The 27,244-nt window shown below is 42.3% G+C and overlaps 1 long non-coding RNA gene across 2 annotated transcripts in view; it reads right to left on the bottom strand.

The window, feature by feature from the left end:
• Positions 1-750: 750 nt before the first annotated feature.
• The window catches only part of LOC140342088 (uncharacterized), a 43,750-nt gene continuing 17,256 nt past the window's right edge, over positions 751-27,244 (bottom strand). For both annotated transcript variants that reach the window (XR_011922992.1, XR_011922991.1), the window contains exon 3: positions 751-1,787. This is a non-coding gene — a long non-coding RNA (uncharacterized lncRNA). The remainder of the gene's footprint in view (positions 1,788-27,244) is intronic.

The raw sequence follows: 27,244 nt of genomic DNA, 5'->3' as shown, positions 1-27,244 counted from the left end.
TTACCATCTGTTATAACTTTTCCAAACTTGTCCTTCAGTTACTGAAAACCCATACTATCACGATCCATTGCAATGACAAAGTTTTTCAATAATCTAAGTTTAATATGAAGTGGCGGAAGGTTAACTTTTTGTGGAATAATGAGTGATTTATGCTTCACGTTGTACTGGCCAACAGTGTGTTCAGGTCTGGGTGGCCATATTTTCACTTTGTAATGATTGCTGTCATCACGACTGGTCCACAGACACAGAAAGCCCATATATTTTGTATATCCCAATTGCAGGCCAAGAAGGAGTGCCACCACCTTCAGGTCACCACAAAAGTTACACTTGTTTTCTGAATAGTTAATCCATGGATTTGTATTGTCTCTTTCATTTCCTCGGCATGAGCAAGAGGAACAGAAGGTTTTTCGTTACCTTTATGCAGCAATACAGCTTTCAAACTTGCTTTGCTCAAGTCTATGAACAATCCCCACTACTCTGAAATGTATTCACAACCTAACTCCTTCGTCAGACCACTCACATCGGTACAGAAGCAAAATTCGTTTTCCACCTTGTAATAATCTGCAAACTTTGTGTGACGATCACGAAAGTGTGAAGTTGTCTTCCCTTTTTGTAGCTCTCCTACCCAAATTCCACTCCTGTTAAGGCTAGTTCCTATTGATCCCAGACCAATATTTCCCTCTTTATCGTGATCTCTGTTTTCAACGCGCTGGGAGCAGTGATTAACACAACACGCAACTTAAGCATATATAGTATATCACTTCTTCTCAAATCTTTATTATCACATCACAGTTTATATAGTCAGACAACCAGGTGGAAGACACTTAGTAGTTAGTAACAAGAAACTTAATTAACAACTTCGCTGAGCAAGATGTTTCAAGGTAAGAAGCTTCAAGGTAAGGATGGAGCAACTATTGACCTACTGATACGGAGGATTTAACTAGTTTTGACACAACTCAATTATTTGCAAAATATAGCAAAGACACAAAAACAACTTAAATTCAAAACTCAGCAAAATTATATTCCTTTCAGTTCCCTTCATACCTTTGTTCCTTTACATGCTAATAAACAGCCTCAGGTTCTTCAGCATACATAACTAAAGAAAGCTGAATGATTCTTGATTTGCATATTGACAATAACAATTTCAGGAAGTCATAGGTTTGACAGTTATTACAAAAGTTAAAGGGGTCATGAGATAAACGTATATCACTTTCAATAACCTCAGTGTCATTATAGATATTGCTAAAGACTCTAAGCAGCATGCTGATTGGAGTAGAAACAGCAATCAAACAAGAAGTAACCATATCTTGAGTACTATGCATATCAAATAGACAAAAACTAGAACTATTATATATTTCTTTGGCAAGACGGTACCCTGGAAATCAGTCTAATCACTATACTTAAGTAATCGCCGATGCATAGACAGAGTAGAGTAATTCTTTAGGTTATGGCTTGTTTGGGGACAAACAAAGGGCAAGTCTTTAGGGTGATAGTGGCAAGTTGTTGTGACCCATACAAGACAGAATATGATAATCAGGGCTCCAAAACTGCAGACAAGCATCCGGGCTGGTACTTGTGGATCAAGAAGCATCATCCTGGCAGTTGGATCGGCGGTGCCTTTTTCACTCTTGAAGTGTGTATCCAGGTGGGTCCTCCACTGGTCAGCACGGCTGTTCTAGTGATGGCTTGCATGGTGACTGGAGGTCCAAAGGTTGGTTCCAAGGATTTGTGCTTGTGCAGAGCTTTAATAAACACGTCTCCGGGCTTGAATGGGTGCGTCAGTTGATCTGTAGGGAAAGGAAAAGAGAGAGATATATCTGCGTAGTTGCTGTTCAATTTTCAATAAATTTAGCTACACATTAGTCTTGGATTTTTTGGAGCTCCCTGGGTGTTAAAATTAAAGGGTCTTTAGCCCAGGGGGGTGGGAAAAAGTCTTCCCATTAAAATTTCAAAAGGTGACAGCTTATTAACTGGGTTGGGTGTCAATTCTTATTTCTGCTAGTATGGCTGGTAGGTATTGGTCCCACTTATGGAATGTCCTTCCAGTTAATTTCCTAAGTTTGTCTTTGTCTTTCGGTGTCCTATTTGTCCTTTCTACTACTCCAGCACTCTGGGGGTGATATGGGATGTGGAACTTCCATTCTATGTTCATCATTTTTTAAATCTCCGGTGTGACTTTAGAAGTGAATGGAGTGCCATTGTCTGAGCTTATTCTCACCGGGCATCCAAATCTGGGGATGACCTCCTTGCATAGTATCTTAGCTACTGTCCTTGCATTTTCTTTCCTGACTACAAAAGCTTCTACCCACACGCTGAATCAGTCTGTAATCACTAACATTATCTGACATCCATTGGAAGCCTTTGGCATGTGTGTGAAGTCAATTTCTAACTCTTGTAATGGACCCTGTGGAGGTAACAAATGTTCATGTTGTCCTGTTTTCTTTCCTGCACATTATTTTCTAGCACATGTTAAACAGCGAGAAAGTATGGTTTGTGTGTGTTCCTTTAAATTCTGGGCACAAAATTGCTTGTGTATTTCTTGTGTCCCATACCATGGATTTGAAAACAATGAGGGGTACTGCTATTTGGGGCAGCCCTACTATCCTTCCTTTTTGACCAAATTCCAAAGGAATCTAAGGTCAATCCTTCCTTTTCCAAGAATTCAATGTCCTGTGGGGTGGCGAAGGACTGTAATTATGTTAGAAGTGTGTTGGTTTCATTGGAAGCTCGGATGGCAAGAAGTGTATCGGGGGGTTAGTGGTCGGTGTGGTAGACTGAGCAGAGACTTTGGCATGAAAAACTGCTAGTCTGTTTGCCCCTGGCATGGAAGGAATTGGAAGAAGTGTGTGCTTGACATTTAACAATGGCTATTTGATTGGGGAGGTGAATTTCAGTGATACATGAGTGTGACTATGGCACTTCATTCTCTGGCCCTTTAAGACCTAAGAGGGCATTGAGCACAGCAACAGGACCGCTGGTAGCAGGAGCATATTTTACACTTAATCCTGCTGTGGATGTTATGATAACTTCATACCCAGACAACCTTTGTGCTGTTATATGTTGAGTGGTCAAATTCTTAAGCAAGTGTACTACAGCATGGGATGTGTAAAGTATCGTCTTGTGACCCAAAGTTAGAGATGAGACACTTTCTACAGCCATTGCTCACGCCGCCAGCACACGCAGACAGGCTGGCATGCCTTGCACAGTAACAGGCAGTGTCTTGGAGACATATGCCACAGGCCTCAATTTACCTTCATGCATCTGAGCAAGCACAGCAGCCATGGTTTTACAATACTCTCTTGCAAACAATACAAATGGTACATTGAAATTCGGCATTCCCAATGCAGGGGCAGAGGTCAGGGATTCTTTTAACACCACAAATGCTTTAGTCATTTTATCAGACCATTGAATGTTATTAGGGACACTGGGGTGGTACTAGGACTGGGCTGTGAGTCCTAATACGAGCAGTCAGGAATCCAGGGTCTGCAGAAATTGGTCATGCCAAAAAAGCTGAGGAGCTGTTTCTTTGTCTGTGGGCAAGGCAGACTGGTAATGGCATGTACATGGCTGGGGGCCAGCAGTTGGTATCCTGGGGTTAAAAGCATTCTCAGGAATGTAACCTGTTGCAGACAGAACTGAACCTTTTCTGTGACACCCTCTGTCTCCCTTTTCCAGGAAAACACAACGACACCTTGTCCCTCTGACATGCCTCCTGAGAGGGGATAGGGGCTACTGTACATAACAATAAAGTGGAACCATGCTGCGGCTGCCAGTTGGCAAGTACCTGCAGGAGGGAGTCAACAAAGCCAGACTTAATATGAATACAAGTATATATAAGATAAATATCCATGATCCTTGTAAAGGAGTATTAATTCAACTTAAAAACAGACTCGTAGATGAAATATATAAAAAATATATATAATGTAGTTTAGGGTTGATATGTACTGAAATATGTCTATTGGTCAGTGTGTATATAGTTAAAGAAAAGAAACTTACATTGTCACTGTAGTTCATGCAGGAATGTTAGATGAGAGCAAGGGAGTTGATCAGATGTAAAATGTGCTCAGGTAAGTGATTCCAAAAAAGGTGACTAAATTACAAGAATATCTTAGGTGATATTATTCAGAGATGACAATGCTCATAATAATACATGTTATTTAGAGCATTGGGACTTAGTTAAATACTTGTGGCTGCAGATGGCTAAACATATTAGAGAGAGGAGGGCCTGATATCGGCAAACTTTCCCCCTGGAAATTTAAAAATAAAATCCCTTAAAGAGTAAGGACAATCATATATATCAAAATTTGGTTTATTAATATGTAATAGTTGTGGATGAAAACGATAAAGAATGGAATAATTATTATTATTATAATTATTATAGCCACTTACTTTGTAGGTTAAATTCGTATAGGTAGATTAGATCACGGATGTCTACCTAAAATTGAAGGTGATAGTACCTTTATGGGGATGGAGTTAACAACCAAGATTTTATCTATAGTAAAAAAGATATAATGAGGTATTCATATAGTAGTTTTAAATGGTCAATAGGGGGTGTCCTAGCTCCAATTTGAATATATTATGTACCTGGTAAATCAATTCCAGGTAAATGTAGTTTCAGTTATATGACAAATTACTTGGAAACCAGAATTCTAGGCTCTTCAGAGGGATAGGATAGTAAGTACAAAATCCTGTGCCACAAATTTGATTGTTCTAGAAATTGTTAATCTGAGGAAAATCAGAATAAATTATTATATTATTATTAAAGGAGTTAAGGTAAGGATGGATAAAGAGATTTACTTACATGTAGGTTGTAATATGCAGAAGGATGTGGTGCCTGCAGTCAGTCCGAGTGAAGGACCTGACAGCTTGTAGCAGCATCCTTATAAACATGTTGAAATAAGCAATAAATGCGCATGCATTGCTCGGTGCATTCCAACCTATAGTGCCCAAATTATTGGGTGCTCCCATCCCTCGTAGGGGGCAAGCTGAAGAACATAAACGTGATAAAATGGTGTTAGGTATAATATGTGTCAAAAAAAATGTGAATAGTCAGTGGGTCAATTATGGAGAATAAAAGAGTACATTTAGACAATATGTATCTGTAGAAAAAGCATTACAGACCATGTTATATTTGTGTAGATAAAGACAAATAAACATGACTATGATCATAATATAGTAACACATTGAAGCTGATCAACTATGTCCACAGAGGTGCTACTACAACATGTATATGTATATATCAACACTGCATTGAGATGAAAGTAACAATATATAATGTGAAACATAAAACAATATTTATGTGAGAGTACATGATATATAACAAAAAACGTGTGCAATACAAAGAATGAAAAACTTTCTGTCAGAAAAAAAGGGTTACTTTTTAATTAAAAAAAAGTTTTCATTAGTGGCAAGGTGGCTCGGAGGTTACCCCTCTGGTCTTTTCAGCACTAGGTCCCTGGTTTTATTCTCAGCCAGGAAGCTATCTGCAAGGAGTTTGTAGATTCTCATCATGTTTGTGTGGGTTTCTCCTGGGTACTACGCTTTCCAGCCGTTTCAAAAACATGCACTTAGGTAATTGGCTTCCCCCAAATTGGCCTTAGACTGTATTAACCTTCCTTGCAGTATGATTAATGAGTATTTTTTAATGTAATTGTGGTACTTATACTCATATTTTAAATTTCCTGCCTGGTCCCGCCTACCATTCCTGCGGTCCTGTCCTCCAGCCCAAGGCTCCCGAACATATGCCCGCTTGGCACCTGCTTCCCCTAGCCTTGCGTCTTCAACGTTCACACGCCGGGGAGGCAGATAGAACGTGGGAATCAGGTAGGAGTTTTAAACTCCCTGGCAATTGCACCCCAAGTGTGGCTCAGGGTTACCACTTTTGGCACTGAAAATTAACCCGAGCCAGACTCGGGAATACCGCCAGGGAGGCTAAAGACAATACGACTGAAGCAGATTGTGAGCCCCTTTAAGGACTAGCTAGTAACATGACTATGGACTTTGTAAAGCGCTGCTTAATAATGTGCTTCTTAACAGAGATCAGCAATAGCAGCTTCCGTCATCTCTCAGTGATACATTTATCGTGATAACTCATCTTGTTCCTGATAGGAATGGCAGGGAATTCTGTGCAGACCTGCAGGCAGAAGTGATGAAATATAGAAGCATTTACAGTCACATTCCTATACCCCGCCCTTTGCATTCTCCATTTTGGGCTAACCTGCCCCTCACAGAAGGACCTTTACGAAAAAGCTGAAAATAATCCTCTAAATAAGGAGAACTACAAGACACAGGATGGATCATCCAGATGTATCATAAGAGCAATCTGCAGATTATCTAATCCAGAAATCTCTCCCTATTTGTGTTTGGTAAGATGAAACACAATCATGTTCTGTGTACAATGTTTGTTCTGTGTACAATAATGTGAGTACTATACAGCTACATATATGACACATTGGTGATACTGATTGATAATTTGTAGCTTGTAGGTTTCTCATCTGCATGTGGGAAGCTAACTTGGATCACGCCTTCCCCTGACACCCCACCATGGTTACCATCCTAAGGCTTAGTCTACACGGACGTTTTCCCCAGCGCTTAACCTGAGGCTTTAAAAGCCCACGTTGGAATTCCTATTCATTGCAATGAACAACTCTACACCAGGACGTTTCCTTGAGGCACGTTTTTGAGTGGTATAGAAAATGTTACTTGCAACGTTTTAAAAACTTAAATGCAGGAAACCGCTTGAAAATGCTCCCAATGAATTCAATGGAGGCTTTTACAAGCTTTTAAGCTTTTTATGAAAGCTTTCATTGAAAACAGTGGGGGCTTTTTTAAGCATTTTTAGGACTTTGGAATCTGGAAGCTCCCTTTAATAAGGAGACTCCCAGATATCCACCACCACACCCTGTGGAATGAGTACAGGGGTACGTAAAAACCCCTTACTCATTCTCTGAAAGAGTTAAAAATATGTGTAAAAAATAAGACGAGGCTTTAATGGTAAAGTATTTTATTGAATGTGTTTTCTGTAACTTAAACTTTTTTTTTTACAGGTTATCCCACAATGAAAAGATGATTCCCATGGCTGCATTCATGACATGAGCACAGCCGTGGGACTCCTAACAGTGAAGGTTTCCCAGGCACTAGAGGACAAATGAGGACAAGTCTTCCTATTCACCTCTAATGCTTTGTGATTGGCTGCGGAAGGCAGCCAATTCAGCAGTAGACTTGAATGGGGAGACTTGTCCCCATTCACCTCTAGTGCTGAATGGCCGAGGAAAGGGAAACTCTGATGACTGTTTGTATTTAATTCTACAACACTTCCACCCCACTCTGACCCCCCATCGTATTCACGGTATATCCTACTTATTTCATAGCAATAACAACGATAATTACTACCATAGAGAAGGAAGGATGGGCGTTTACTATGACGGAACTAAAATGCCAATGTTATATTTCAGCTCTACAAAAAGTTTTCACTGTATGAATTATGTTATCTGTGCAGCAAGGTATAAAGAATATCTGTTAAAGTTACTTAGTATGTATGTAGTCCCTTACAACAAACTTCATATTTCCCATTAAAAGGTTTTGTTATATCTGTTTGATAAGTTCAAAAAATACCTGCTGGTTTGCCAGAATTGTGTCTTAACCAATATTCTAACAGGGAAAAGGCACTAAATACATGTTATAACACTGCTATGGCTCTGGGATGGGCTGGGACTCCTATTTCATACAACCACTCCTGCTCACATGCTTTATAATCAGGAGGAGGAAATTACCTAACAGTAATTGCAGCATGTATGTAAATAGGAACTTAAAATGTCTCTTAAATGTGGACTTTGAGATGTTTATTCTGTAAAGATGGTGCTGACTCCGTTTGGTTCTATCTGAAGTTGATGCATTGTTTTTAGGTAAACAAAAGATCCCTATTGCAGTACAAATTGGGAATAATATGGATCATTGTAATGTTTATGTTCTTTCTGCACTAAAGATGGAATTGATACTCCTTTAAAAGGAAAAATAATAATGTTATTTTGTAATGTTATATTAATAATAATATAATTAAATATTGTAATGTTATATTAATAATATATTATTAAATAGGATATAAATAGCGTCAACATATTATGCAGCGCTGTACATTAAATAGGGGTTGCAAATGACAGTCAAATACAGACAGTGACACAGGAGGAGGAGAGGTTCCTGCCCCGAAGGGCTTACAATTTAGTAGGTGGGGGAATTAAACACAATAGGTTGGGAGATATGTAGTGGTGGGAAGTACAATTTCAAAAGACAGAAGAAGATTGGTAGGCAAGTTTGAATAAATGGGTTTTGAGTGCTCTTTTTTATATGAGCAGAAAGTAGGAGCAAGTTGAAAAGGACTGAGAAGATCATTTCAGAGAATTGAGGCAGCTCTAGAAGTCTTGGAGCCGTGCATGTGATGAGGTTATGAGTGAGAAAATCATTAGTAGGTAATTGGAGGAGCAGAGAGAGCGGCTGGGGGATTATTTTTTTCCAGGCCAGAAATGTATAATATTTTTTCATATTTCATTGTAATCTATTGTTATAAAAAAATCTGTTTTGTATGATGATGATGACAATGATGGTGTTGGTGTGTCTAGGGGTGCAGAGTGGTGGCTGGAATTCTGCTGTAGAAGATCCCACCGCTTGAGAAAAGATATTTGGAGGATTGAGAGCGATCTATAGACCAGGTGAGGAGAAATCAATAACTGTTTGTAATTTATTCCTTTATATGATCAGTTTTAGACAAATATGACTTATTACACAAAGCAAAAAAAGCATAGATAAACTCAACAACAGAAATGTAATATTATTTATTATTATTATTATTATTATTATTACATTGTAGCTTACCAGTTCTCAGATGTAGTGGCCCTATTTGGTGATAATACATGCTCTTCTACTTCCACTAAATGGTGTATTACATGCATTCACCAGCCACAGTACTTGAAAAATGCCTCAAGGATTTTGGTCCTTATTGACATGACATTACTCGTGTTGCTACACATCTGTCAGCTGCACATCCATAGTGCAAATCCCCCATTCCACTATAACCTAAAAGTGCAATTTTGGATTGAAATATGGTAACTGTGGGGGTTGTTTGAATGCAATGAACTCATTGGCATGATTATTATTATTACACAGTATTTATTTAGCACCATCATAATACACAGCGCAGTACAAAGATCATAGTCATGTCACTAACTGTCCCTCAAAGGAGCTCACAATCTAATGTCTCTACCATAGTCATATGTTATCAATGTAGTCAATTTAGGGAGAAGCTAATTAACCTAACTGCATGTTTTTTTTGGAATGTGGGAGGAAATTGGAGTACCCAATTGAAGGAAACCCACACAGAGAAGGGAAAACCTGTAGACTCCATGCAGTGTCCTGGCTGGGATTCAGACCTGGGACGTAGCGCTGCAAAGACCAGAGTGCTAACCCTTGAGCCACCATGCTGCCCATATGATCAGTTTGAGTTGATTTGAGCTTTTTGACATGATGTGTTATCTTGCTGGAAGTAGCATTTAGAAGATGGACATGGTCAGTCAGTAAGGCTGTGGCATTTATATTGTGCTGTTTGTACCAAAAGGCCCAAAGTGTGCCAAGAAACTATCTCCTGCACAATTACACCTCAACTACTAGCCTGAACCATAGATACAAGGCAGGATGGATCCATGTTAATGACACCAAATTCTGAACCAAACACCCAAATGTTACAGCAGAAATCAGGACTTATCAGACCAGGCAACATTTTTCTAATCTTCTCTTGTCCAAGTTTGTTAAAACTGTAGCCTCAGGTGCCTGTTCTTGGCAGACAAGAGTGGCACCCAGTGTGGTCTCCTGCTGCTGTAGCTCATTTGCTTCAACGTTATGTGTGTGAGATGCTCTTCTGCAAACTTTGGTTGTAACAAGTGCTTATTTGAGTTACTGTTACCTTTCTATCAATTTAAGCCAGTCTGACCTTTCTCCTCTGACCACTGGCATCATCATGGTCTTTTCAGCCAAAGAACTTCTACTCACTAAATAGTTTTTCTTTTTTAGACCATGGTATGTAAAAAACTAAAGATGGTTGTTCATGAAAATCCCAGCAGATCAACAGTTTCTGAAATATTCAAACCAACCTGTCTTGCACCAACAGTCACGCCACATTCAGTCACTTTTGTTTCCCACTCTGATGATCAGTTTTAACTTTTGCAGGTTGTCTTGTCAATTACTCCATGCCTAAATGTATTGAGTAATGCTTGGACATGGACCAATGTTTCATCATTCTGGAAGAAGTCCCTAAGGCTTCCATGAACCAAAGACAGTAGGTTCCTATTTCTTCTACGTCCTGTATGCTATTAAATTGCTGTGGTTAATCAGGTTGAACCTTTGGAACACAATATCCACAAATCCTGTGGTATATTTCACAATATTTATGGAAAGGACTAGATCATCAGTTGTTTTAATTACTGCCTATATCACTTCTCAGGGAAAATATCACCCAGTCTCCAGTACATGGAGTGTAAAACATGTAACTGAAAGATATACATGAGAGATGTTCAAAATATTTTTATTTGTTTAATTGTGGTGTATAAGGGATAGGTGCGGGCTCCTCAACATGCTAATGAGAATTATAAATTAAGCTTTCTGATTTAATTATATATTTGTGAGCCATTCACTGGGTTTGTCTGTTTTACTATGCAATGCAGGCAGGTCATGGCTGGTGGGAAGGATTGAGAGAGCTGTATGTAGTTTCTTAAAAACATAACAGTACTTCTCTCAAAAGCCTTCATGTGAGGAGGGGTCTTGCTATTGAGAGGAGTTAATCATATATCAAAATGTCTTGATGGCTGGATGTCAGTCTGCTAGAATTGACCTTCCTAAGCAGCTGTATTTGCATGCTAACTGTCCACAGAATGTCCCCTTGTGATTCTGAGTCTCCAGGAATAAAAGAACTGAGATCCAGTAGATAAAAGGGATGGGGCTAGGGACAGTCATGCTGGGGAGGGAGGAGCTAGATGATACTGGATGTCCTCCTGCCAAGAAATGAGGAGGCACTATCTGGTGTGCTGCAGCTTCTAATGAATTTTTTTAGAAGCACACTGTGTGCAAGGAAATTAGAGAAAGAAATTACATTTTAGTAGCTGAACCTCTACAACTGTACAAGACTAAAGGCAAAGCTGGACAGCAGATATATTGACTAAAAGTTTGGTATAGAATATTAGAGATGTGGAGTTATTGGACTTTTTCTTTAAATGGTTTCAAGATCACAATTCCAGATCAGGTCCCTCATGTATTCTATTTTGTTCCTCAATAATTTTTTTCCCTTATAATCCTCACTAGGGATGAGCGAACATCTGGAAGTTCAAGTTCGGCCGAACTTCGGCTGAAAGTTTGGGTTCGGTTCACTCCGAACCTCATTGAAGTCTATGGGGACCTGAACTTTGGGGCACTGAAATGCCTGTAAAAAATAATAATTATTCAATTGGAAGGCAGAGGTCAAAGTGAAGTAGGAGGTTGAGGAGGAGGTGGACGCCATGTAGGTAGAAGCGGTGGTGGAGGAGGAGGCAGCCAAGATTGTTTTTTTCATTTTTTTAAATTTTTTATAAATAAATTTAGAAAGAACATTGGGAAATAGAAAAGAGAATGCAAAGAGAAAGTGCGCAGGAGTATAACAATGGCTGGGTGCAGCCGGTATACGTGTCTATTCAGCACAAGGTACGGACAAGTCCTGTGGGATCCATGCCTGGTTCATATTAATGAATGTGAGCTTGTCCACATTACCTGAGGACAGGCAGCTGCGCTTGTCTGTGATTACCCCCCCTGCCGTGCTAAACACACATTCGGACAATACACTGGCCGCAGGGCAGGCCAGCACCTCCAAAGCTTAAAGGGCAAGCTCAGGCCATGTGCCCAATTTGGAGACCCAGAAGTTGAATGGGGCAGACCCATCAGTGAGTACGTGTAGACGTGTGCACACGTACTGTTCCACCATGTTGCTGAATTGCTGCCTCCTGCTAAGACGTTCTGCATCAGCTGGGGTGCTGGTTGTTGTGGCGTGCTGACAAAGTATTCCACATTTTGGCCATGCTAACCCTCTCTTCTGAGTTGCTGGTGGTGCCCCAGCTGTGTTGGCGACTTCTTTCTTTTCCTCTGCCTTCGCTTTGTGCTTCCACTGAGCCCCCGTTGTCAGGTGGGAATGCCATGAGCAGCGCGTCTACCAGAGTGCGCTTGTACTGGTGCATCTTCCGGTGACAGAATTGAGGATAGCACATTGTCCTTGTAGCAGGGATCCAGCAGGGTGAGCACCCAGTAATCAGCACTGGTTAGAATGTGGGCACATTTGCGGTCATTGCGCAGGCACTGCAGCATGTAGTCACTCATATGTGCTAGGCTGCCCAGAGGCTACAACAGGCTGTCCTCTGTGGGAGGTATATCGTCTGTGTTCTCTGTATCCCCCCAGCCATGCTCCAATGATGCCCATGAGCTGCTCTGGGTGCCACCCTGCTGTGAACTCGGTTCCTCCTCCTCATCATCCTCCTCCTGTCACGGTCCCTTCCGTGACTGAAGTTAGAGGATCTGTCAGACAAGCTGCATGTGAGGTTATCTGACAGTCTCTTTGTTTTTTACTTGTTTCTGTGTTGTTGTTTGTAATGACCACACCCCTTGTATCAGGTGCAGCTGGTGGTCACTACTGCTCCTCCATTTAGTCTGGACTCACACTTCATGCTATGCGGTTTTCACTGCTGGGATGTGAAGAGCTGGTTTGTTGTCCTATCCAGAGTTCCTGCTTATATATCTGCTATTAAGATAAGTTGAATTACTTTTGGTGTTTTGTTGTTCTTTTGTTGTTTACTAGGCCTCAGGGAGATACTGGGTCTTTCATAAGAGAAGGAACCAGTAGTCTCAAGCCAGTCATTACTCCTAGGGGTATGCAGGGCTGCTAGGGCCTAGGTTCCTGTGTATGAGTATTCCCACCATCAGGGGATACTCATACTGTTAGGAGTTAGGACCATTCCCTTTTCCCTAGCCATTGGAGGCCTAGTCCTGAGTATAACCTGTTTCCCTCTCCTCCCTGTTGCGTGACATTATCAACCGCCTGGTTGCACTATTACAGTAATTACCGATCACAAAAATCTGGTGTATTTGGAGTCGGCTAAACGTCTGAACCCAAGACAGGCCAGATGGTTGTTGTTTTTTACCAGGTTCAATTTCATTGTCACCTATCGCCCTGGAGTTAAAAACGTCAAGGCGGCTGGTTTGTCACGTAGCTTTCCTGTGGGGGGGGGGGGGAGGTGATTCGGAAGATCCTGGTCCGATTTTGTCGGAGGGGGTAGTATTATCCGCCCTCTATCCCAATCCTTAGGCAGAGGTATTGGAGGCCCGGGGAGATGCACCAGATTCTTGCCCTTCGGGCAAATTGTTCCTTATGAATTACGACATAAGGTGTTGGAGAAACATCACTGTACAGTCCTTACAGGACACCCTGGGAACAGATCCACGGTTGATCTCATTTCTCATAGATTCTGGTGGCTGGGGTTGCGTAAATGTGTTGAGGGCTATGTGTCAGCATGTAGTACCTATGCTCGTGCTAAGGTGACACATACTCGGCCTTCTGGACCCCTGCTTCCGTTGTTAATCCCATCCCTACCTTGGACTCATTTATCCATGGATTTTATCGCTGATTTGCCGAATTCCTCAGGAAAAAACGTGATTCTGGTGATTGTTGATCGCTTCAGCAAGATGTCACACTTTATTGCATTGGCAAGGCTACCTAATGCTAAAACCCTCGCACAAGTGTTTGTCGATAACATCGTGAAGCTACACGGTATTCCCGCGGATGTGGTGTCTGATAGGGAGACTCAATTTGTTTCCAGATTCTGGAAGGCGTTCTGCACTTGTCTATGGATACAATTTTCCTTCTCTTCCACCTTTCATCCTCAGTCGAATGGACAGACTGAATGCACTAACCAGAATCTGGAGACTTATTTGAGATGTTTTGTCTCAGAGAATCAGGAGTGGTCTTCATTTTTGTCTTTGGCCAAGTTTGCCATAAATACCTGTAGGCAGGAATCCACTGATAAGTCGCTGTTTTTTGAGGCTTATGGGTTTCATCCCCGATTAGGCACAATTTCTGGTACTGAGACACTTCCGGCATTCCTGAAGAGGAAAGATTTTCCTCTTCATTGTCATCTATTTGGCAGAAAATTCAAAATAATTTAAAAAAGATGGGCAACAAGTATAAACTTGTGGCCGACAAGAGACGTATGAGTGGTCCGGACCTAAGAGTGGGTGATTCTGTGTGGCTGTCCACAAGAAAGTTGAAAGTACCTTCTTGGAAGTTGGGTCCAAGGTTTACTGGGCCATAAAAGATCTCTGCCATTATTTACCCGGTTGCTTTTCGTCTTGAACTTCCACAGGCTTCAAAGATTAATAATGTGTTTCACAAATCACTGTTGAAGAGATTTGTTGAGCCTTTGGAACCGTCTTCCTTGCCTCCCCCTCCTGTCATGGTGGACGGTAATCTAGATTTTCAGATTGCCAGGATACTGGACTCCCGGTCAGTTCTGGGTGTCCGGAGGCCACTCGTAAAAGGGGGGGTACTGTCACGGTCCCTTCTGTGACTGAAGTTAAAGGATCTGTCAGACAAGCTGCAGGTGAGGTTATCTGGCAGTCTGTTTTTTACTTGTTTCTGTGTTGTTGTTTGTAATGACCACTCCCCTTGTATCAGGTGCAGCTGGTGGTCATTACTGCTCCTCCATTTAGTCTGGACTCACACTTCATGCTATGCGGTTGATATTCACTGCTGGGATGTGAAGAGCTGGTGTGTTGTCCTATCCAGAGTTCCTGCTTATATATCTGCTTTTAAGATAAGTTGAATTACTTTTGGTTTTTTGTTGTTTACTAGGCCTCAGGGAGACACTGGGTCTTTCATAAGGGAAGGAACCAGTAGTCTCATGCTCAGTCACTACTCCTAGGGCTATGCAGGGCTACTAGGGCCTAGGTTCCTGTGTATCAGTATTCCCACCATCAGGGGATATTCATACTGTTAGGAGTTAGGGCTAGGTTAGGGTGTCTGTAAGGGGTGACCATTCCCTTTTCCCTAGCCATTGGAGGCCTAGTCCCAAATATTACCTTTGTGTTTCCCTCCCTTCCCTGTTATCCGTGAGAGCTTACCACTGTAAGTGTTTATGCACAGATTCCAACTGTGAGATCTGAGCTAATAATTTATTAATTCTATAACTGTTCTCCCTTTTTCTTCGCATTTCACATTTTCTTTAAAAAAATATGCAGTTCTTTAATATTATCTGTATCAACATTGTTTTCCCATAAAAGGGAATCATTCAAACGCCATCTATATGGTGGAGGAGCAATAGATCACAAAAGCATATTAACCTTCACTGCAGCATGGTCTGATATAGTGTGAGGAGCAATATCTGAAATACTAATTCTATTGGGATGAAAATGATCAACAAAAAATCATACCAATACGGGAATAGGAATTATGCACTGGAGAATAAAATGTAAAATCTTTATCATTTGGATGTAATACCCGCCATGCATCTTTCATTTGCATACCATGTAACAATTTCTTAAGGTTGTTCACCTGTCTAAATGGAAGACCTGTTTTCCTGCTACAACTAATAAACCCTCCTGGAACCTCTTCAATTTGCGCAAATTATCCAAAAGAAATTGTGTTTGATGTTTAAGGCAATAAATATTGGCTAACGTACAAGTTTGCTCAAACAATTTCCCTTTAAGGAACAAAAACCTTCCATTGAAATCTGTGACTGAGTACCTCAAATTGAATACCCCTTCTAAAACCAATAGCCACCCACCTTGATCTCCCATATTGTGAAAAGCCATAAAACCACTGGGGGAATTGTCTAGAGGACAATCTTACATTTGAGTGAAAAGGGAGGTGTGTTTCTTGCAAGAATTTAATATCTCCCGTAAGGAATGCAGCTCACTTAAAACCTAATGTCTTTTAGTTTCAGAATGGAGTCCCTTTACATTATAAGAGATTAAGATCTTATAATTACCAGGCATAGAGTAGAATTTAAGATTAAACTGTACAAGCCCTTCTGAGCATTTTGCATTAAAATTACAACTTTCTTCCCAATAGACAAACACAAAGTACATTTTCCACAACACAACTTCACATGTATACACAAAACACAAACAATATGCATGGCACTCCAAAAGCAGGAAATCCTGCTGAACTGAGTAGAAACCCCTACAGGTCCTCATCTTTAGAGCTAGGGGAATCATGGCTGAGTATATTGCCAAAAAGAGGGCCTAATTTCAGTTAGCAAATATATCAAAAGATTAAAGTTAATAATAAGAATTAACACAATACAGTGAATCATTTTCAATCAACCCCTCATGACATAATTTATGTAAAAACATTACAATACAAGGCTAATGGATATTTAAAGTATTCAGTCCCTATTTAAAGGCACTGTTGCAGCCTCTATCAATAGCCTGGGCCTTTTATGTTTCATCTTCTGCCAAGATGTGGCAATCCCATGCTTTTCTCTTCCCTCCATCCAGTAAGTAAAGGTTTAGGAATGCCTAAGTCTTTACAAAAATACTCAAATTCTTCCCAAAACCGCAGTGTAGAGGAGCGACCATCCTTTTTAGCAATTTAACATGCAGGAAAACCCCAACTGTACTGTATACCAGCCTCTCTTAACACTGTAAAGGAAACAGCACACTGTGTCTATCCAATGTGGCACTAGCGAGGTCTGGAAAGATAGATATAACTGCCACTTCAAAATTTATTGTAGAGGAGACCTTAAGCTACTCTTGAATAGCTGGCTTATCAGAGACATAATGCAAGCAAATAATGGGGGAACAGCTTTCGCACTGGGGACCCTATGCACTCTGTCAAACCAGAGTAGAGTGGTGGAAGGATAACCCAGGATCTGAATAAAAAGACTTCTTAATAAAGATTCCAATTGCTCAGGCCCTGTAGAAAAACCCAAGGTTATTCCACCTACTTCTTTTTTCCGAGTCCTCCATTTAATAAAATATCTTACGATGGATCTTTGCTGACTTTTGATTTGCATCCTGCAGGGCTTTTATGGCTTTATGGTAATGAAGCAACCTCCATTTTAAAACACTCAAGTTACCAAACATTGAAGATATATCATTTTTAGTAGGAAGAGCCCTAACATATTCTGTCAGGGAACCAGGAAACTCCAAATCTATTTCTTTTGATCTCTGTGAGACCATGGTATCCGGCTGCATATTCTCATATGGCTTGCACTGACTCTCCAGTGAGCTCTAAGGTATTACAGGAGAAGCACACGTGGCACTGACACCCGCTGGGGATTTCCCTTCAGCTGCCATATAGGATTTAATAGATCTCACTGCAGGCGTCCTCACAGGAGTCTTCGTGGGACCGCTCTTTCCTTGCCTCCAGACCATCCCTCGCTAGCCTCTGGGGTGAGTAATGAAAAGATGCAGTGCTTATGGAGAGGGAGCATGGACCTGGTTCTAACCGCAGCCGCCCAGCGCCATCATCAGGCCACACCCCTCAGGGGTTGTCATCTTTACCATTTCACCAACAAATGTTTGAATCTGGGGATCATTTGACATTATTGGCCAATATTTCTAACAAATTCTTCTAATTTCTTGAATATTTCATTATATTCTATGTATGTCCGTCTGTTTCTTTTGGCTTTTTTTTTTTACTAAGTAACATACTTTGTCTATCCATCCTATTGACCTTTGATACATTCTTTTTTAGTAGTTTCTCGCTATATCCCTTCTCTTATAATCTCTGTTGCAACGCCTTAGCTTGAACCTCATAGTCCTTATTGTTCATGCAGTTTTCTTTTTATTCGCAGATATTGAGAGAAAGGTATACTTTTCATCTTCTCTCCCATTCCCCCAGGTAAAGGTTGGCATATGTTGGGGAAAATTTGGCCCCCATTGCTATGCCCTGTACCTGGAGGTAAATCTGATTGTCAAATACATCTCTTAATATGTATTAGAATGTTGAACCCAACCACTTTCAGTCTCTTGCAGCTTGTTATGTTCTTGGTTTGAGTTTGGTCCACATTTACCATCAGCAATGAGGCTTACAGGATTTAACTACAAGGTTTCCTGCATTATTTCCACCTTTCGTTACAGTGGCTAGGAGACAGACAGAGCTCTCCATGTGCTTGTCAAAGATCCCCAACAATTAGGGCAAGCGGGTCACTACAGGATGTGACAGGTGACAACACAGGAGCACCATGAAGGGAACAGTTTTCACTCTCTAACATGATGTTCCCTAAACTTCATGGCAAGATCACTAGGGAATAAATGCTACAGATTAAAAAGATTAAAACCATTATTTTTAAGGATTTGAACATTTAGTGAGTAGATTTAGATCCACTGATCTGCTTATTTAACCATACATGTATTATCCAGATAGCGGGCAATGTGATAACTTTAAATAATTTAAAACAATCTGTTCTTCCTAATCACATTTTATTATATTAGTCACCATGAAACCAAATGATTTAACAGACTTGTGTGATACCAGGAAATAACCACCATATGTTTACCTTCAATGTATAAACAGGTTTCATCTGAGATATTTCAGAGCTCCTTGTTGTAAAATATTTGCATGGTGCAATTGTTATTCCCAGATGCATTATGATCCACCTTTGTGAAAGGTGAATGAGAACTGTAAAAAGGCTCTATTCTTGTAAAAAGCTGTGTTCATGGCATGGAGCCTGGGATTGCTGTGACAACGAAGAATAAAAGAGTTGCCCTCTGTAATGCACGCGGGTGTGGACCCACTGTGCCACTGACTGGGTATGCTCCTGGTCTTCACTAGAGCCTCTGATGGTGAGGATAGGCTTGGGCCACAGGGTAGCTGCCAGGTGCCACTCCAGAGCGACCCCCAGGTCAGTGGCAGCTGACCAGAGGGGTCAGAGTACTTAGTGCAAGAGGGCCGTGGCAATCAAAGTCCAAAAACAAGATCCGAGGTCAGGGTCAGGCGGCTATCAGGCAAAAGTCTATAAACATAATCCGAGGTCAGGGTCAGGCGGCAAACAGGCAAAGTCCAAGGGTAAGTAAACAAGGTCCGGTACACAGCAAAGCAAACAGAGGAAGCACCTTTGCACTAGGAGTTTAGACAAACTAAAACCTTGAGATTGCTTAGGCAACTGTAGTAGGAAGTGCCTTTAAATACTAGCAGAGATCCAGCCGTAGGCTGTGGAAACAGAGGGTGTATATGTGTTGCCTCATACATGAAGAGAGACACACCTACGCCAGCTCAAACACCAGTGCAAGTCTCTAGCAGGAAGGAAACTCTGGCATGGAACACAGGTACTGGGGTACTCTACCTGAAAGATAGGACCTGATGCCCGTGCCTGCAAATAGGAGTTGCGCCGCCGGCACGACCAGCAGGGCTATCAGTACCCCCCCTTACGGCCCCTCTCCTCAGGCCTGGTCCTGGACAAGAATTTTTCAAAAGACAGGGTGCATTGATGTTCTCTCTTCCAATCAACCAAAAACAGGGTTTTCCCTCTACTCTTCTTCATCCCCAGAATGAGCTTTACTTCATATACGTTGTCATCACTGACTGCTACAGGAACTGAGACAGGTCTCTTGAAAAAACGATTCAGAATGACGGGCTTCACCATGGAGACATGGAAGGAATTCAGTACTCGGAGTGAGGTTGGCAGCTTAAGTTTGTAGGAAACCTCGTTGATTAGTTCCAGAATTTCAAATGGACCGATGAAGTGTGGACCCAATTTGTAAGAGGGTATTTTAAGCCGGATGTATTTTGAAGCGAGTCAGACTTTATCACCAGGACGAAACTTAGGAGAAACTCTACGTCTCTATTTCTGTGGATTCCTTTATGCGGATGGAAGCTTCTTTAAGGGCTCCCCTAGTCTCCTCCCAGATTTCAGAGATTCTCTTGAGGTAGCATCAGCGGCAGGGATACCGGAAGAAGAGGACACCGGGAGTGGGATATTCAGTTGTTAAAATAAACGCCATAAACAACAAAAAATGGCGATTTCTTGGAAGATTCGCTGTCATGATAAAAACTCAGCTCAAGGTAATAACTCAATCCAGTTATCATGATGGAGGTTTATGAAATGTCGTAGAAAACTGGTCAGGATTTGAGTGACACATTCCACTTGACCGTTAAACTGTGGATGATAAGCTAAGGAAAAGTCCAGAGACACATTCAAGAGATTACAAAGAGCTCTCCAAAACTTAGACGTGAACTGTACACCTCTATCTGACACAATACGGTGGGGAAAACCATGGAGACAAAAAATATGTTTAATAATTTTTTTTTTGCCAGCTGAGGAGCAGAAGAAAGACCAGGCAGAGGAACGAAGTGTGCCATTTTGAAGAAACCACCACTACCCAAATGACAGAGCACCCAGAGGACAAGGGTAGATCAGTAATAAAATCCATGGCTATCTGTTGGGAAGGAGCCTCAGGAACGGGCAGGGGAAGCCAGAGGCCCGCTGGACATTGGAGGTTTTATACTGTGCGCATGAAGGACGGGCAGCGACAAACTCTTGGATGTCTTGCCGCATGGTTGGCCACCTGTACCGTTGAGAAATAAGTTTGAAAGTCTTTTGTTGTCCGGCATGACCTGCAATTTTTGAGGAAATGACCCCACACTAGAATTCGCTTCCTGAGGTTTAGTGCAACAAAAGTCTTTCCGGGTGGAATCTCAGAAAACTTTACAGGAAATACAGCAATTTTTACGGATCAATGATGTGTTGAGGTTCCTCCTCTCGATCAGTAGCATCAAAGGACCTTGAGAGAGCATCTGCTTTGACATTCTTCTCTGCAGCACGGAAATGGAGAACAAAATCAAAACGTGCAATGAATAAGGACCATCTAGCTTGACATGGATTCAGTATTTGTGCAAGACTGTATATAAGTCAAATTTTTGTGGTTGGTGTGGATTACCACCGGATGAAATGACCCCTCCAGAAGGTAACGCAATTCCTCAAGTGCCATTTTTATGGTCAACTCCCTGTCCCCAATAGAGTAGTTATGCTTGGGAGCCGAGAAGGCCTTGGAGAAGAAGCCACGGGGCACCATCTTACCGGAAGATTTTTGTGAAAACACCGGCCCCACGTCCTCCTCCAAGAATAATTGCTTGTTAGCATCAGAGCGATGGAGAACCAGAGCTGCAGAGAAGGCCTTTTTCAAAGTTTGGAAGGCCAAATCAGCCTCAGCTGTCCAATTCTTAGGGTTTGCGCCCTTACGGGTCAAAGCGGAGATGGGGGCAGTCAAGGACGAGAAGTGAGGCACAAACTGGCGATAGTAGTTGGCGAATCCCAGGAACCGCTGGATTGCTTTTAAACCAGGAGGACGAGGCCACTTTAAAATTGCTGACAGCTTCTCACCATCTACAGACCAGTGTCAGATATTATGTATCCAAGGAATGGAGAAGAGGATTTCTCAAATGAACATTTCTCGAACTTGGAGTACAGACGATTTTGCCTTAATCTTTGAAGGACCAAATGAACCGGTTTCCGGTGAGTAGCCAGGTCTGGAGAAAAAACAAGGATATCATCAAGATACACTACAACACAGGAATTTAGCAAGTCTCTAAAGATGTTGTTAACAAACTCCTGGAACACTGCAGGGGCGTTGCTTAGTCCACAGGGCATTACCAGGTATTCATAGTGACCGTCACAGGTATTGAAGGCAGTTTTCCACTCATCTCCTTGGCAAATCCTGATCAGATTGTAGTCCCCACGTAGGTCTAATTTGGAAAAGACTTTAGCTCCCCCAAGGCGGTCAAACAATTCATGGATTAGGGGAAGCGGGTACTTATTTTTTACTGGTATTTTGTTAAGTCCCCTGTAGTCGATGCAAAGATGTAGGGAGCCATCTTTCTTCTTCACAAAGAAAACACCAACACCAGTCGGAGAGAAAGATTTGCAGATAAATCCTCTGTCAAGGTTCTCTTTGATATACTCGGACATGGCTTGAGTCTCTGCTGGTGAAAGAGGATAGATGCGCCCCCGAGGAGGCGAGGAGCCCGGGACCAAGTCAATAGGACAGTCATAAGGCCTGTGAGGGGGTAGCCTCTGTAGGCATTGAATGGGTTTCTGATAACGATCCACTAGGCATTTTGCAGGAAGTTCCCTGCTGCTCCGGAATCCAGAAGCGCCATCACCGTAAATCAAACATCGCCTAATGACAAGGTTACTGGCAGAGTCAGAGGAGGAGAGAAATTACCTTCACCTAGGGCCTCCTCTCCCATGGACCCTAGGCTCGGAAGTTTCCCAGCTTCAGGGGACAAGTGCACAGCACATGATCAGAACTACCACAATAGAAACAAAGTCCTTTGGCACGGCAGTGATTGCGTTCCTGTTCAGACAGCCTAACCCGATCCACTTGCATAGGTTCAGGGACTGCCGTCAACATAGGAGGCAGTGTTTTAGAAGCTTGCGGAGGTGAAAATGCCAGATGACAAGGAGCCACTTCACTGGCACGTTCCTGGAACTGTAAATCAATTCGAGTAGCCAGGGAGATGAGGTCATCCAGGGAGGAGGGAACATTCTGACTGGCTAATTCATCTTTAATTCTCCCACAGAGCCCCTCCCAAAAAGTGGCCACAAGTGCCTCATTATTCCAGCTGAGTTCTGAGGCTAACGTACAGAACTGGACTGCATAGCGGGATTGCTTTTCTTGACGCAACCGCAGCAGGGAGGATGTGGCAGAAGCGATGCAACCGGGCTCATCGAACACCTTGCGGAAGGTCTCTAGGAAGGCCTGTAGATCCATTATAACTTGGTCATTCCTTTTCCAGAAGGGATTGATCCAGGCCAGCGCCTCCCCAGTAAGGTGTGATCAGAAAAGCCACTTTGGCTCGGTCAGAGGCAAAATGGTGAGGTAAAGTTCAAAATGAACTTTTTTCCCGTGGTACTTGGAAGGTTTGGATCAGCGGAGTCCATGGCCTGAGCAAACTGTAGTGCAGAGGGGTGTGGACTCACTGTGCACTGACTGGGTAACTAAGCTTCTACCTGGTCTTCACTAGAGCCTCTGATGGTGAGGATAGGTTTGGGCCGCAGGGTAGCTGCCGGGTGCCACTCCAGCTGCCCATGTCAGTGGCAGCTGACCAGAGGGGTCAGGGTACTCGATTCCTACAAATATTTGACCAATTTAATCATTACCTGGCCCGACTGGGCCAGGATTTAAAAATCCAATAGTCTTCCAACTATGGAATTATGAATAATTCTGTCTTGATCAGTACTTTCTTATGATCTCTGATTTAGTCTTATAGTTTCCGAAACACTTCTAAGTTCCTAAGTCTGAATTAATTAAAAGTTCTTTCAATTACAAAGCTTACACTTAGGCAATATTGTCAAGGCTCCACAGGGCCAAGTGGTGGACCCACTGTGTCACCAACCCAGTGGGTGGAGACGTGCACGGGGCGCAGGGTCTTCTCCAGAGCCTCCAGAGGTGAGAATGTTGTGTGGCTAGCTACTGCCAGGTTGCGGACCCCATGCCCACCAAGGCAGGTGTCTGCTGACTAGCAGGTTTCAAAACCCAGTGCCAGAGGGAAAACCAAAAGTGTAGTCAAACAAGCCAAAGGTCAGGGCTGACAGCAATCAAGAGTAGTCAGGAAACAAGCCAAACGTCAGTACACGGATAATACAGAAATAACACGCAGGAACTGAAGTAGTAGAAATCTGGGAGTAGAACCGCAAGAAACTCCTTGTCAAGGCAAGGGGTTGTCATGTGATGAGTGTAGGTCATGTGAGCCGCAGACACTAACCCCACCAGCAGGGGAAGTGCTGATGCTGAGAGCCTCAGGTGTTGTTCACATGCCTGCCAGCAGAGGGGTATTCCGCAGACGCACTCCTAGTCCTCTGAGGCAAGGGAGCAGCTGACTGAGAATCACATGACCTGGACCAGGAAGTGTGCCGAGAATTGGATCCAAAATCAGAGATGGTGCTGGAAGACGGGGACTGCAAGGTGGGTAACACTGAAGGGGTTACAGATTCCCTGATCCTGCATAGATCTGTCACAAATATCCCTGTTTTATATTTTGAGATCCTTCTCCAGATCTCTGGTACTATAGATCATTATTTCTCAACCTTTTTACCCTAGGGCAAGAATTTAACTTATTTCCAGATCTCAAGAAACGTCTGCTAAATCTATTTTATCATTCAGTGGGATAAATGCCCATTATTTTAGTGGTAAGCTGAAAGAATGTTCCCCTTATACTGGTGGTCTGAATGCCACCCTAAAGATAGTTAAAATGGGCCTAATTTAAAAAAAACTCTCACAGGCTGGAGAGGATACAATTTTATTAGTAAAGCTGGGTGATCCAGCAAACCTGGAATGGATCTCTTCAAAGTCATTTGCTTTCTAGGGTTGAGCTAGAAGGCCTCCGACAGTCTCGCAAAAACTTCCTTGAACTTCCCATGGGTCCGCGAAATTTTGGAAAACCGATTTCGCAAATTCTATAAAAGTCAATGGGGGGAAAATTCAGACATGCCTCCAATCTGCTGTGACTGCATTTTCCCTCAGTCCAGGATTGCACAGCCCCTGGGCTGTACTTATCAATGATAATTACAGCCCAGGGACTGTGGGAACCTGGACTGTCACAGCCTAACTCATATGACCTCTCATTGGAGATTCTCCATTAAGAGGTCATATGAGTTCAGTATGCCGGCGGCACGTGCCTCCAATGAGCTGTGACCACAGGTTCCCACGGCCCTGGGCTGTACTTTTCAATGATAATTACAGCCCAGGGACCGTTGAGAGGTCTCCATTGGAGAATCTAAAATAGAGACTATCAATTGAGAGGTCAAATGAGTTCAGCTGTGACTGTTCAGGTTCCCACAGTGCCTGGGCTGTACTTATCATTGGAGAATCTCCATTGAGAGGTCAAATGAGTTCAGTACTCCTGCGTTACTGCCACCTGCTTTTTCCCTCGTTCGTTCGGCGAGAACACGACCCTATGGCGAATCACAAGGCCATTCTTGCTTACATGTTCCGTAACCGAGAAAGGCTCGATTCGCCGCAAGATCGAAATTAAAAATCTCACTCTCTCTAATCTTCTCCAGCCATTGAGAGCTTTATTAAGTCAGGACCAATTATCTCCCGTAACATGCTACTGGTTTTGAAAAGTGTAATTGGCCCAAGAACCATGCAGGTTCTAACAAATTGAAGGTAAACTATTCACAGCACAAAAAACGTCTGGAGGAACCCTGATTAAGAATAGCTGGCATGGAGTGTCACTTGAGTGACAACAATGAGCTTGCTGCGTTGTTGGCTTCATATCCAAGATATACATTTGCTAGACTATTCATATATTACAACATATTAATTTAGGATTATTTGGTCTTTAACATATTTGATGTGTCCTATTTACCCTAAAGCCTTGAGACTCTTGATGGACTCCTGGCAATCTGTGGCCATCTTGGATGTCAGCGGACTTAGAGTTGTCAGTAAGTATGGTACGCTAGTATTTCACTTTACTCCTCCCCCAACAGCTACATACAATGCACATTGCAGGTTAAATTTTAAAAAAAATCAAGTAAGCAAAAAATAGTCTTTACATGGAAAGGTTTTAATCAATGAAAGGGTTGTTTTATTTTTCATTTCAAAATTTCCTCTATGGATTTACTGCCGTGCACTTCTGAAGTCTGTAAAACTATATAAACCTAAATGTTTCTTATCTTAATTAGTATGTTTCCTAATCCTTAATATCCAGAATATGCAATCTTCTTCTCAGTGTGCATTGCTTGGACCATCCATCCATTTTTCCATAATGTAAACATTACATTATTTTCTTCATCAACCTGAATACCTATTTTCACTAAGACTTTTTGATATGCTTGTGACGACCTACCTTAACATCCTCTAGTATCCTTTGAAGTACATACAGTTAGGTCCATAAACATTTGGACAGAGACTTTTTTAAAATTTTGGTACCACAATTTTTTAAATAAATGTTCTGACAGGCCTTTACTGCAGCGGCTTTCAGTTGATGTTTGTTTGTGGGCCTTTCTGTCTGAAGTTTAGTCCTCAACAAGTGAAATGCATGCCCAATTAGGTTCAGATCAAGTGACTGACATGGCCATTCTAAAATATTTCACATCTTTGCTTTAATAAACTCCTTTGGCTGTATGTCTTTGGTCATTGTCTATTCGTATTATGAAACACCTCCCAATCAATGTGACTGCATTTAGCTGGATTTGAGCAGACAGTATGTCTATAAACACCTCAGAATTCATTTGGCTGCTTTTGTCCTGTGTCACATCATCGATAAACACTAGCGTCCCAGTGCCACTGGCAGCCATGCACGCCCAAGCCATCACACTGCCTCCGCCATAATTTTTAGATGACGTGCTATACTTTCGGATCATTAGCTGTTCCACGCCTTCTCCATAATTTTTTCTTGCCATCATTCTGGTAAAGGTTGGTTTTGGTTTCATCTATCCAAAGAATGTTTTTCCAGAACTGTGCTGGCTTTTTTTTAAACGTTTTTAAGCAAGGTCCAGTCTAGCCTTTCTATTCTTGAGGCTTCTGAGTGTCTTGCATCTTGCAGTGCACCCTCTGTATTTACATTCATGCAGTCTTCTCTTTATGGTAGACTTGGATATCGATACGCCTACTTCCTGGAGAGTGTTGTTCACTTGGTTGGCTGTTGTGAAGAGGTTTCTCTTCACCATGGAAATTAATCTGCGACCATCCTCCATTGTTGTCTTCCGTGGACGTCAAGGTCTTTTGGCGTTTGCCACACCTGTTTTCCACTAAAACACAGGCATCTCTCTCCTGCGCATGTGGGCAGTTCTGATGCTGAGCGTGCCTCTGTTTCCAGGCTTTAACGACTCTGTTCATGCTGCTGGCCAATCAGGAAGTAGCCCCTTTACCAGCCCTGGCTATTTAGCTCGCTCTCAGACTCCATTCTGTGTTAGTGCATCAAGGTACTAGTTCTTGTACACCTGCTGCCTAATCCAGTGTTTCCTGTGTCCAACTCCTGTGTTAAGCCCCCACGGTCCAGTTGACCCCTGACGTGTAACCTGACCTCTCTTGCTTGCCGCCTGTCTTGACCCCGGCTTTCCTTGACTATCTTCCTGCCTGGTGATTTGGTACTGTGCTTGCCCACCTTGGTGTGCCCAAGGACCGCATCCTGGCCGTAACCAGCAGCGCAACATCCTCATCATCAGACGCTCTGGAGAAAACCTGTTTACAGCTTAGACTCTGCATCTTGGCCCTTCTCAGGGCTCACACCACCTTC

Source organism: Pyxicephalus adspersus, chromosome 12 (genome assembly GCF_032062135.1).
Source record: "Pyxicephalus adspersus chromosome 12, UCB_Pads_2.0, whole genome shotgun sequence".
Classification (NCBI taxonomy): Eukaryota; Metazoa; Chordata; class Amphibia; order Anura; family Pyxicephalidae; genus Pyxicephalus; species Pyxicephalus adspersus.
Note: the sequence above shows the minus strand (reverse complement) of the source record. Positions and strands in the feature narration are given on the sequence as shown.